Source organism: Callithrix jacchus, chromosome 6 (genome assembly GCF_049354715.1).
Source record: "Callithrix jacchus isolate 240 chromosome 6, calJac240_pri, whole genome shotgun sequence".
NCBI lineage: Eukaryota > Metazoa > Chordata > Mammalia > Primates > Cebidae > Callithrix > Callithrix jacchus.
Genome location: NC_133507.1, coordinates 117,356,774 through 117,370,253, shown reverse-complemented (window position 1 = coordinate 117,370,253; position 13,480 = coordinate 117,356,774). Strand labels below are relative to the sequence as shown.

Genomic DNA, 13,480 nt, shown 5'->3' with positions numbered 1-13,480 from the left:
GTAATTGCACCAATAAAACGTCACATTTCTCTTAATCAGCAGTCCCATTTTAGAAAGAGATATCTATTAGCATTTACTGACATTTTTAAACTGATGAAAGAGATGTCTAGATTTAGATAACATATTTTAAAAGCTCTGTATTTTCTAAAATTTGAGTTTTGTTAAGAACTACTTGCAATCTAAGATGTCTTTTTATTTTTAAATTTCATGAATCTGTCCCGGATCAATTAGGGAAAGGAAGTGTCTTGTTTTCCTGACAAATGACTTAGAAATAATTGCTATTTGTTTTAATACAAACCGTTCAGCTCCGTTTAGCTGATTTATGTTTGCTGTTCTTAGGTGAGTAAGTGATAAATGAAACATCCCAGAAAGTATGAAGTCTGCCACATTGGAAAGCAAAAATCGAACTTACCAACTAAACAGAAAGAAAATTGAAATCCAACCCAATAATAAAATCTAATATTCTCCAAAGTTGGAGAACTTTTTCACTGAATGAAGAAAATTCTCTCCAAAATTTAGCATCAGCTATTAGGAAGACATTGTTGCTTTCAATGTAAGTTGTAAGCCAACCATCCCCTCTTTTTTTTTTTAATGAATAAATTAGAGGGAAAAAAAGACCCATCTGTTTATGGCAGTGCTTCTTAGCCAGGGAAGATTTTGCCCCCTAGAGGGCATTTGGCAAAGTCTGGAGACATTTTTGGTTGTCACAAGTGGGTTGGGGGGATGTGAGGCCAGGATGCTGTAAAACATCCAGCAATGTACAGGACAGCCTCCCTCCACAAAGAATGATCTAGCCCCAAATGCCGATAGCACAGCCGTTGAGAAGCCCTGTTTGAGGCAAAACAATACTCTTGCTGAAATTTTGTTAGAATGTTAAACCCACTGAAATTTATTTTTCTCTGGGATAAAGAATTTTATATTGATGAAATAAAAACATTTGGTTTATATTCACTTATCTAACTCTTAATGGTTAGTGATGCTGGAAAACAAAAAAATCTAAAATGAGCAAAACTTTAATGAATTATTATCTCTCTTTTTTTCTTATGGTAACCAAAAGGGGTAAAAGTCTTCACAGCAGTTTCCCTACGTGTGTTTAAAAATATAATCAAATTGAGGAAGATACATAATTTAAAAATTACATTTGTATCATTATGTTCACAAAAAAAAATCTTACAGATTTGATGAGACTCTAGGAACTCTGTTGATTTGAATGCAGTTTCACTCTTTGGACTTTGTATAACTTCTCTTTAGACTTTTCTCATTTTTTCCCATTTTAAATTTTATTTTATCTTAATATAAGACTACAAGTAGCAAATTGTTTTTTAAAAAATCCTTTTATGATATTTATTTGGGAAATAATCAATTTTACTTTCTCATATAAGATGATTTATTTTGTATGAATAACAATCTGTAAGATGCTAGAATCACTTAAAAATTGACTACTTTAATCATATTAGTTTATATTTTTTTTCTGCCTTTCGGTTTCTACCCCCACCCCATACACACACTTGTTATATTCTCCATCTAAATTTAATCAGGAAGGAACTAAGGGATTCCAACCACAATGAATCTTATCTCCAAGTGACCAAAACCACAAAATCTTGATGTTGTTGTATTTTACTTCCTAGAGGAAGAGGTATAGGTCACAGTTCTAAGTCTGGAATTAATCAAAGGCTATAACTAGGAAAGCAGAATTAGGAAATAAATCCCTTTTGAAAAGTTATAACTCTTCTTCAGTTTATTTCAAGAAGTTTCTGTGTCTTTCTTGTCTAAATCATCATTGTGTCTTTGTCCCCCTGTATTTTATGCATATTTTTTCCTCTCCTTTGGCTGCTTTCAAGATTTTTCTCTTTATCTTCGTTTCCAGTAGTTTGATACACCTAGGTGTGATATTCTTTTTACTTATTCTCGTTGATAGTCCCTGAGCTTCATAAGTTAATGTTTTTGATGAAATTTGGACAAATGTTGGCCATTATTTCTTCAAATGTTTTTTCTAGTTTTATTTTTTTCTTCTTTTTCTGAGATGCCAGTTATATGTGTGTTAGAATCATTTCATGTTGTTCCACAAGGCCCCGAGGCTCTGGTCCATTTCCCTTCAACATATTTGCTCTTTGATATTCAAATTTGATAATTTCTATTTATCTATCTTCAAGTTCAGTAACTTTGTCCCTTTTTTTCTTGTCTTCATTCTGTTGTGAATCCCATCCAATGACTTTTTAAACTTTAAGTTATTTGACTTTTCATTTCTAGAATATGCATTTGTCTTTTTCTAGTTTTCATTTCTCTTATGAGATTCCTTGTGTGTTAACTCATTCATATATTTTTGTTCAGTTCCTCAAACTGAATTGAATATAGCAGCTTTAAAGTCTCTGTCTTCTAGTTTCAACATCTAGGACATCTCAGGTTAAGTTTCTATTGACTATTTTTTTTCATTGACCATGGTTCTTATTTTTTTTGGTTTCTTTGTATATCTAGCAAATTTTGATTTTACACTGGATATTGAGGATTCTATGTGGTAGAAATTCTCTGTGGAATAACAGTGTTGGGTTTTTTTCTAATAGGCAGATTTATTTCTTTAAACTTGTATAGGTTTGATTTTTATACTCTGTTAGACTGGATCTGTGGAAAGGCCAGTGTATTTTCCTAGTATTTCTAACTTGGTAGAATTCAGCCCCTGAATTTGATCTCCCCTATGGATTTTGTTAGGTCTTGCTTTTGGGCTGTGGTAAAATAAGTGTATGGTTGGCCTTATTCTAGTACACTGTGCTTATTCCTAAGCAGTAGCATTTCTGGTGTCTTAGCTGGATGCCTGGAGTGCTAGCCAGATCTCTTCACTCTGGCTTGGGGCCTGTAGCTTCCAATGTTCACCAGCACTGCTTAACCTCTGGTCACTCTGTTGTCCTCTCAGCCGTGAAAAGCTGCTCTCTGTAAAGCCTTGGTCATTTCTTTCTGAGTATGTGCAGCCTAGACCTTGGCCAAAGATTTGTAGGGGATCCGCCTTGTGGATTTCTGGCCCTTAACCATCTAGAGCGCTCTCCTTTTCAGTGCTTTGGCCTGGAGATTCTAGTACTTTAGTTGACCCAGACTCTGATCTCTGTATCCAAGTTCAGCAGAACTGCCGTGGACTCTAGCTTCTTGCTCTACACTCAGGAAATTGTCTTCCATCTGAGATCTGGGTGATCAGAGAGTCGCCTGATAAGTTTCTCTTTTCTCTGAGATTATAGTGTAATCCCATCTGTCTTCCAATGCCTGAAAACCACTTCAACTTCCTTCTAATTTTATAATTGTGTACATTAGGAAGGCTATTCTGGTGCTAATTACTTTGTTAAGGCCTGAAGCAGAAATTCCTCTATAATTTGATTAGGTTGGGTGATAAGAGATCTCAATTTTCCCCTCTAGATATTTCCAAAGAACTCTGAATAAAATTGATTGCTTATATCCACGTTGTCACTTCTTACTGTGTTTTCTAATAGATTTATATCCTTAGCAGGAAAGAGGGGTGAGGATCTGGCATACCAGACCCCTCAAGGGGCCATTTCCTGCCCCCTTACCTCTGTAGTCAGAACCCTGATGGGATTAGTGGGGTAAGCAGTAAGTCCTTAATTTCAGGGCAGGTAGGCCTTCCCTGGGCTCAGCAAAGGTCTAAACTTGTATGTTAATCCAACCATTGAGTAGGCTAGAGGTAGACATGTGACTCAGTTCTTGTCCATGAGATCTAATTGGAAAACTTTGGGTGAACTTTGCTTTCCAATGAAAAGCCAGAGTTTCATGAAGGAAGAGTCTTTTAAACTTCCTCTTCTCTTGTACTTGGAACTCTGGTGAAAACACGTGATGTCTTGAGCTGCTGCATCCATGTAGCAATCATGAGGCATCAATCAAAAGAATAAAAAGCCAAGGATGGCAGAGCAGAAAATAGAAAGATCTTGGACTGGCACTCTGAAGTTCATGTTATATGAGGAAAAAAAAAAGTTCTTCTCTTTGTTTAAGTCACCAGCAGGCTTTCTCGTACCTGAGCTCCTAACTGAGCCACTAAAACAGCTAGAAATATAAGAAAGGTAAAAGGGTAACAACTGCTGTTTAAGGCAAGATAAAGAATGAGTGGGCTGCTTGGGTAGTTACTACTTCATGGAGAGTGTTGAGGACTATTTTGATATCTGTAAAAACTACCAGGTTGTTTTGAAAAGAAGTAACAAAAATTTTGATGTAAAAATTCTGAACACAGGAACTCGAAGTCATGTGATAATTTTCAGTGCTTTAATAGGACCAATAATGTGATGGGAACAATTTTTCAAATGAGTAATTAGTAACATGAAAACATGCAAAACAATTTTTTGGATGCTATCATTTGTAGGTAAAATGATACATTTAGAGAGGAATTGAAAGAAAAGAGGAAACACCATGCTGGAATGGGAAAAGATTTTTGAGGTTCAGGTTAAGTCATTACTTTAATACTGTTGTGGCTAAACAGGAACATGCATTATAAATTCTCTCTTGGGCTCTGTAAAAGAGATGTGCTGAGAATCTGGGTTTCATAACAATAGCATGTATGGCAGAAATAGCTTCAGATTTCTATACTTCTTGGTAGAAAGCAGCCTTTCCCGTTCAGTTGTGTCCTTAGAAGCCAGACTGTTTCCTAGCAACTTCTAGTTTTAGTTATGGAACAGAGAGATGGTCTCTATAGAAATAAGTCCCAAAGGAGAAGGAATTTAGTGGAACATTGAGCTGATGAGGTGTGGCTTGTTGGCACACTCTGCATTTTGATTGTGTTTCTCTTGGCTAACATTTTCTTCCCCTCTAGAAGTGTGAGTTTTGTTTTTGTTTGGCTCATTGTGAAGAATGTTTTGAACTGTACAACTCACTCCAGATGACCTGCTAATCTGGAGGGAAAACATATGCATGTGATTCAGAAAAATAAATCTTTCTTTAGGCATTTTGAGGCAGCAAATAAGCCCTATTGGAAATACAAAGAAAAAGGTTGAAAATATCAAAGCATCATTTGAGGAGACTTTGGGTGTGAACACAGTTCTCAAAACATGTGCTAATTATATTTCCTCCCTCCAGAAAGCCTCATATACACCCTGAGATTTCTAGAAATGATCACAATAGAGCTATAACCCCAAATCTCCAAATTGCAACAATTAATGCCTTGAAGATGGTTTGCAGAAATCACTAGGCTTATAATTTATTGTTGGTCTCCAAAATTAGAATTGATTCCTCACAAATTTAACAGTGCTACTTATTGCCTCCTCCTAAGTGCATCAAATAAAAAGAACCAAATGCTTATCTTACGCAAAGACACTTAGGTCATCTAGTACAAACAGCTTTCCATGAAGAATCGAATGGAAACAGTTTGAAGAGGAGGTAGATCATACTAAATTTGTTTCAGGCTCACTATCTAATTCCCCTTCACCTTTGGACCTGTGCTTATTTTTCTGGCTGTTCAGAAGAAAGACAAACACTCCAAAATGCTTTGTTTACCATTTCTCATTTGTAGGCAACTTCAGGTATTTAACAGAACTAGGAAAGTGCACATTAAGATATTTATTTATTTATTTTGCATAATGAAAATGTAAAAGTGTATACTATGCTATATACCAGTAGTTGTTCAAAGTACTGGTCTGCAAACTGTTACTGATCTGTGACCAGGTAAGCTACTCTCTCCAGCATGTAAATCAGTATACTGATTCCTTCATTGAGAAAATGTTCCTATGAAAAAAAATTCATTTAAACCAAAGTTTCTTGAAACAAGTATTTTAGATTCTGGCTCTAAAGCTTCTTATGTTGCCATGGACTGGTAACAATTTGCCAGCATTTCTCTGGAATGAAACAATTTAAGTAGACCTCTCAGTGCCCATGCATTGATTATGTTTTCAAAAATGAATGGCAGAACAACTGTATTTTGACTGTCAGTCTTTAAAAAGTATCATGGTAATATATTATGACATTTTTCATGTTTCTTCACATTTGGAGAATAAAGTAAATTGCAGTAGTGAGCCAAGGCATTATGATCATGTATCTTAGAGCTTTAAGATCCCAAAGTTTAAGATTATGTTTTATAAATAAATAACTTAGGTCTAGAATGGTGACACCATACAGCTTGCTGGGGGAAAAGTCAAGGCTGGAACTTCAGTGTCCTATGTCCCAAGACTTCACTTTTCTTTCCTGTGCTTAGCATTGTAGTTTGGTATTTCCCAATCTTTAATTACTTGCTCACCACCTTCTTGATTTTTTTGCAGTTTTAGATGATTGGCTGTAGTGTTAATACTTTTCTTTAAACCATCAGATTGACAAAGGAGCAGAATAGACACTTCTCAAAAGAAGACAAGCAAATGACCAACAGCATATGAAAAACAATCTCAGCATCGCTAATCACCATGGAAATGCAAGTCAAAACCACAATGAGGTATCACCTCACACCTGTTAGAATGGCTGTTATCAAAAAGACAAACGATAACAAGTGTTGGTGACATTTGGAGAAAAGGGAACCCTTACACACTGTTCTGGGAATGTAAATTAGTACAGCCATTACGGAAAACAGTGAAGGCATAACTCAGAGATAGTGTGGTTTCGGTTCTGGATCCCCACAATAAAGTGAATAGCACATTAAAGCTAGTCACACAAAGTTTTTTGGTTTCTCAGTGCATATAAAAGTTGTGTGTACACTAAACTGTAGTCTAAATATTAAGTATGCAAAGCACTATACCTAAAAGAACCCGATATACATACCTTAATTTAAAAATTCTTTATCATTAAAAAATGCTAATGATCATCTGATCCTTCAGTAAGTCGTCATCTTTTTGTTTGTGGATGTCTTGCCTCCATATTGATGGCTGCTAGCTGATCAGATTGGGGTAGCTGCACAATTTCTTAAAATAAGACAGCAGTGAAGTTTGCTACATTGACAGACTTCCTTTCACGAAAGATATTTCTGTAGCATGAATGCTATTTGATAGCATTTTACCCACAGTAGAACTTTTTTCAGAATTGGAGTCAGTGTTACCAAACCTTGCCACTACTTTCTCAACTCAGTTTATGGAATATTCTAAATTTTTTGTTGTTGTTGTTATCATTGCAACAATATTCACAACTTCATCATCAGGAGTAGATTCCATCTCAGAAAACCACTTTCTTTACTCACCCATAAGAAGGAACTCCGTATCCAAGTTTTATCATAAGATTGGAGCAACTCAGTCACATCTTTAGACACCAATTCTAATTCTAGTTCTCTTGCGATTTCTACCACATTTACAGTGTGACTTCCATCATGGAAGTCTTAAACCCTTCAAAGACATCCATGACGGTTGGAATCAACGTCTTTCTGACTCCTGTTAATGGTGGTATTTTATTCTACCCAATGAATTGTGAATGGCATCTAGAATGGTGAATCCTTTCCCAAAGATTTTAAATTTACATTGCCCAGATTCATCAGAGAAATTACTATGTATGGCAGCTATATAGCCTAAGAAATGTATTGCTTAGAAGGAAGACTTGAAATTCAAAATTACTCCTTGACCCTGGGCTACAGAATGAGTGTTGTGTTAGCAGGCATGAAAACAACATTAATTGCCTTGTAAATCTTCATCCAACCTTTTAGGTGATTGGTTGCAGTCTTTTTTTTCCAAGTAGTAGGTTTCAATAGTGGCCTTAAAATATTCAGTAAACGATGCCGTAAACAGATGTGCTGTCATTTAGGCTTTGTTGTTCCATTTCTAGAGTGCCAACAGAATGGATTTAGTATAATTCTTAAGGACTCTAGGATTTCTGGAATGGTCATTGAGTATTGGCCTCAACTTAAACTCACCAGCTGCATTAGCCCCAACAAGAGTCGATCTGTCCTTTAAGCTTTAAAGCCAGACATTGACATCTCCTTTAGCTATGGAAGTCCTAGATGGCATCTTCTTCCCATAGAAGGCTGTTTTGCCCACATTGAAAATCTGTTGTTTAGTGTAGCCACCTTGATCGATGATATTAGCTAGATCTGGATTACTTACTTCAACTTCTACATCAATACTTGCTGTTTTACTTTGTACTTTTATGCTATAGAGATGGCTTCTTTCCTTAAACCTTGTGAATCAACCTTTCCTACTTTCCAACTTTACTTCTGCCATTTCTTTACCTCTCTCAGCCTTCATAAAATTGAATGGGATTAGGGTCTTGCTCTGGATTAGACTTGGTTTAAGAAAATATTGTGACTACTTTGATCTCTCCAGACCCCTATAATTTTCTCCATATCAATAATAAGGTGGTTTCACTTTCTTATCATTTGTATGTACACTGGAATAGCACTTTAAATTTCCTTCAAGAACGTTTCCTTTGCTTTTACAACTTGGCTAACTGTTTGAAGCAAGAGGCCTAACTTTTGGCCTGTCTCAAATTTCAGATGCCTTCCTCACTAACCTTAATCACTTTTAACTTTTGTTTTAAAGTGAGAGATGTGTGACTCTTCCTTTAATTTAAACACTTAGAGGCCATTGTAGGGTTATTAATTGGCCTAATTTCAACATTGTTTTGTCTCAGGAGATGGGAAGGCTGAGAAGAAGGAGAAAGAGGATTGTTGGGTCAGTGGAGCAGTCAGAACATGCACAATATTCATTGATTAAGTTTACATTCATACATGGGCACAGTTTATGGTGCCTCAAAACAATTACAATAATAAAATCAAAAGAATACTGATCAGAGATCTTCACAACAGGCTTAATGATAATGAAAAAAATACTTCAGGAAATACCAAAATGTGATACAGAGATATGAAGTGAGCATATGCTGTTGGGAAAAAATGGCACCAATAGACTTGTTCAATGTGGGGTTGCCACACGCTTTCTAGTTGTAACAGAAACACATTATCTCAAGTGCAATAAAGCAAAGCATCATAAAAGAGTTTTCTATGTGGATTCCTCAAAAAATTAAATACCATATGACCCAGCAGTCCCACTTATGGGTGTACATATCCAAAGGAACTGAAAACAGCATACAAAAGAGATACCTGGACTCCCACGTTTATTGCAGTACTATTTACAATAGCCAAGATATGCAGTCAACTTAAGTGTCCATCAATGGATGAATAGATAAGGAAAATGTGGTGTGTATATATATATCTATATATCTATATCTATATCTAATCTCTCTGTCTAGGAATACTGTGCATTCATTGAAAAAGAAGGAAACCTTCTCATTTGTGACAACATAGATATACCTGGAGGTATTATGTGAAGTGAAATAACTCATTTGATTAAAACCAAACAAACTCTCTACCCTGACAGTGTTCTAAGCAGTACTGTTAGAGAAAGGTTTGCATTGTTAGGTATATTTTTTTCTGACATACATTAACCATTAAGGAATAACTTTTGTCAGTGAACTCCCCAGGACCATCACAGCAGCACACTTTGAGAAGCTCTGAAGTTATCAGTTGTTGAGATCATAGGCAGTACAGTTAGACACACTAGTAAATTCAATGAATGGGTAGCTGAATAACCATGGGCAGATTATTTAACTTTTTAACCTCAATTTCTCCGTCTTTATAAAAAGACTTAAGAAACCACCAATATTATGAGAATTAAATAAGATATTGCATATTAAGTGCTCAGCAAGGTGTTTGGGCAGATTGTAAGGTTATGATGATTATAAACTATCATTAATGTTTTGGTAATTATTAATAATAATAAAATAATTTTACTGGTCGTCTGAAGCTGCAGCACAAACTTACCCACTGAATGAATTCCCAAGAAGGGATTTCCAGTTTAAAGTGACACCATGGGACACTTCTATTTAAGGAAAAGAAAATTCATTTCTTGAAGGAGAGCTTTGGAAATTATATAAGCACTTAAAATGTGAATGTTAAATAATGCAGTATTTTAATTTGAATGTGATGTAGGTTCTAAATCAACATGCCTTACAAAGGTGATGGGAAATCTGTAATTTAATCTGAAATTCAGTCAAATGGAACAAAGAATTAATGTTATTAGGTACCAAATACATTTCTTCAGAATAGCTATTAAATACAGTTAAGAGTACCTGATTTCTAAGTTCTTTTTGATATTTTATCATGATTCCTGCCAAAGAAAAGTTGCTTTAGGTAATATCTTTAAAATTTTTAAATGCCCTTACAAAATAAGAGCTTTGAACATGAAATTGTTTTTTGGAACAACTTAACTCTAAATTCTTGTAACCTAGTCAGATTATGCTGCAATAATTAACCCTGAGTCCTGAGCTTAACAGAACAAAGGATTGTTTATTGCTAATGCTGCATGTCGAGCGTGGGTTGGCAGGGGGCTTGATTCATACTGTCACTTATGGACTCAGGCTCCTCACCTTCTTTATTTTTTCCATATTGGATTACTAAAGGCTCGACCATTTTATTATTATGCCACCGGGAGCACATGACCTCTTTGGGCAAGTGTTGGGAAGAGAGAGCTGGAAACTCTTATGACAGCTTTTAAATGCTTGGACACCAAAGCGACACACTTCACTTCAGCTCACGACTCATTGTTCATCATTGTTAGCAAAATTCTGCCTAACTGCAAGGGGACTGGGAAATGCACAGAAACCTTTGGCTATTCAGTGAGCACTCGGTGTCTCTGCCATAGTAGAATGTCTTGCTAACAATGTGTCTGGTCCTGTAGTGTGTTTGAAAGCCTGAGACATCCTTGCATGGTCACTGCAAGAATAGATTCTAGGGGTTAGAAAGTTTCATACTTTGGAATACACTTTGTAAGGTGTTCAGAAACTGAGTGAGCAGGCATACCCTGGGCAGTACCAAGGACAGTGCATGACCAGTATGGATGAAAAATAGCTTTCAGTGGAATCTGAATTTACAGGATCACCTTGGTGTCTCAGACAATCATGAGTCTTCCTTTTAATATGCATGTTGAAGATTCGGTCCACAGAGGTGTCCACATGTTCAAAATGCTTATGAAAGACTCCCCTGGACATTAGGTAGGTTTCAAAAATTGCATAGGTTGGTGTAGCCAAAGAAGCTTTAGCATATTTTATGCCTTAACATATTGGTTGCAAGCGATACTTCATACAGGCATTTTTCTGTTCATAGATTGAGATGATTGTAGAAACATTACCTTCATTGTATTTTTATTGTCTCCCATGATTATTTATGTCACTTTTCCTTATAGGAGACTCATATAGCCATAATTAGTAAATGTTAAATAATTGTAAATATTTTGTGATGGAGTTAAGATAGCATTCACATGAGGTTCTGGTTGCAACCATTACTAACCCAAAAAATAATTGTTTACCACACATACTAATTTTATCATGTTTGTTATAAGTAGGTTTTATATTTTCTTAAGCATTAAATAGGGGCACACCTATAAAGTTACTTATAATGCCATTATTTTATCCTGATATATTTCTTAAAGTTCGTTTTGTCTTTTATCAGTTGTTATATCAACTTCCTTTTGGCTAGTTTTTGCTTAGTGTATCTTTTCCCATCAATTTGCTTTCACCCATTCTTTGGCATGATTCAGATTTATCTGCTGTAAATCGTGTAAAGCTTTATGATTTTTTAAATCTAATCTGAGTGAGCATCTTTTAAAATTGGTACATGTAAAAAACAAGAGTTTTTTACATCTGCTTTTACTTTTTATATATTTGACTTATTTGAACATCTTATTTATTTTCTGTATATCATACTTTTTCTTAGTTTTTTCCCCCATTTTTTTTTTTTTTGAAACGGAGTTTCGCTCTTGTTACCCAGGCTGGAGTGCAATGGCATGATCTCAGCTCTCTGCAACCTCCGCCTCCTGGGTTCAGGCAATTCTCCTGCCTCAGCCTCCTGAGTACCTGAGATTACAGGCACGCGCCACCATGCCCAGCTAATTTGTTGTGTTTTTAGTAGAGATGGGGTTTCACCATGTTGACCAGGTTGGTCTCGATCTCTTGACCTCGTGATCCACCTGCCTCAGCCTCCCAAAGTGCTGGGATTACAGGCTTGAGCTACCACGCCCCGCCTTTTCCCCTTATTTTTATACCTTCACTGGAAATGGTAAGTGGTCTTTACTTCCACCTCTCACATCCTTCCTAAGCCTATTTGCTTGGAATTTAAACATTCTAGTCTATTCTGTTAATGGCTATTCTTTTATTTTTTGACATGTGTAATTGAGTTAGCATATAATAAATCAGGATATTTAAGTGCCTCAAACCGTACAAAAATCTTAGGATCTTTTCATTACAATAACTTTCTTCCCCATCTTCTCTTTCATTGTTGACAACATTTAATTCCATCCTGTTTTAAACCCCTTCTTCTACATTAGTGATTATTCTTATCATTGTTGTGTTTTTTCATAGACATATTCTATGTAACAAACCTCCATAAAATAATGGCTGAAAACAATAATCTATTGGATAAATAAACAATTTAAAGATGAAAAAAAACCTGACTTACCTGAATCAGCAGCACCAGAGTACACTGGGCTTGATTTTCTTATAAAACACATACATACAATAAATGGAAACTCATAGGTGAAGTTTGCAATTTAACTTCAAATCCTTGTTGGTTTACCAAACCAAAGACTATGTTTTTTTTTTCCTGATTAATGTAGGTTATGATGAAAGGTGTCAGATATGTCGAAGATCCTCTCTTCATTTTCTCCAGTGGGTTTTCCCCTTAACAGGCTCTCATGTGTTCTCTATTTCATTTTGTACCAGCTATTTTTATCATTAGTTGTAAAGTCAAGGCCTTAAACCAGGCTTATGCTTGCAATCTTTGAGTTACAGTGGAGCTGTGATAACTATCAAAGTCATTATTTTTTTTTCCGTCAATTGTTTCCCACAATCTGGCTGACATTATTGTTGAATAAATACAGACTTGCTTCACAATAGTGCACTTCATATGGACTTTAGAGAAATTACATTGAGCAACTCAGATTTTTTAACCTGTTTAAGTTGTAGAAACTGAGTATTGTAACTCAGATTTAGTGGTGATGGTAAGGGATTCTTTCACATTTTCATGAGTTTTTGTACTTATTTTATATAAATTATGAAATGAAAACTCCAAATATATATTCATTGAGAAAGCATGGTATTTCTCTTCCTACATCAAAATTTGTAAAACAAGTCAAATACTATAAATAATCACTTTTCTCAAATCTATTGTAGTTCATAAAATCATTACCAGACCACGGTAATGCCTTACCTACAAACAAGCTTGAACTGGGGAGAGTCTGTTGGATCCATTAACTTCAACATTGGATAATAATAGAGTGGCTCTGAGGATGGTTTTGGAGTTGGGGGTACAGGACAGACCTGGATTCAAATGTGGCTCTGCTACTTAGTTGGCACTTGGAAGAGTTACTGAACCATTCTGAGCCTCAGTTTCTTAATGTACTAACCTTATAAAATTACATTGAAGGTGAAACAAGATAACATTTGTTGTAATACATGAGTATCCAGGTAGCCACCCCACTACCGACATCCCTAACAAACATTCATTGAGAACCTACTATGTGGCTGCCACCAGGAAATGGGATAA

At 35.7% G+C, this 13,480-nt stretch overlaps 1 protein-coding gene across 3 annotated transcripts in view; it reads left to right on the top strand.

The window, feature by feature from the left end:
• HECW2 (HECT, C2 and WW domain containing E3 ubiquitin protein ligase 2) overlaps nt 1-13,480 on the top strand; it is a 404,347-nt gene that overhangs the window by 167,455 nt on the left and 223,412 nt on the right. The window lies entirely within an intron of this gene.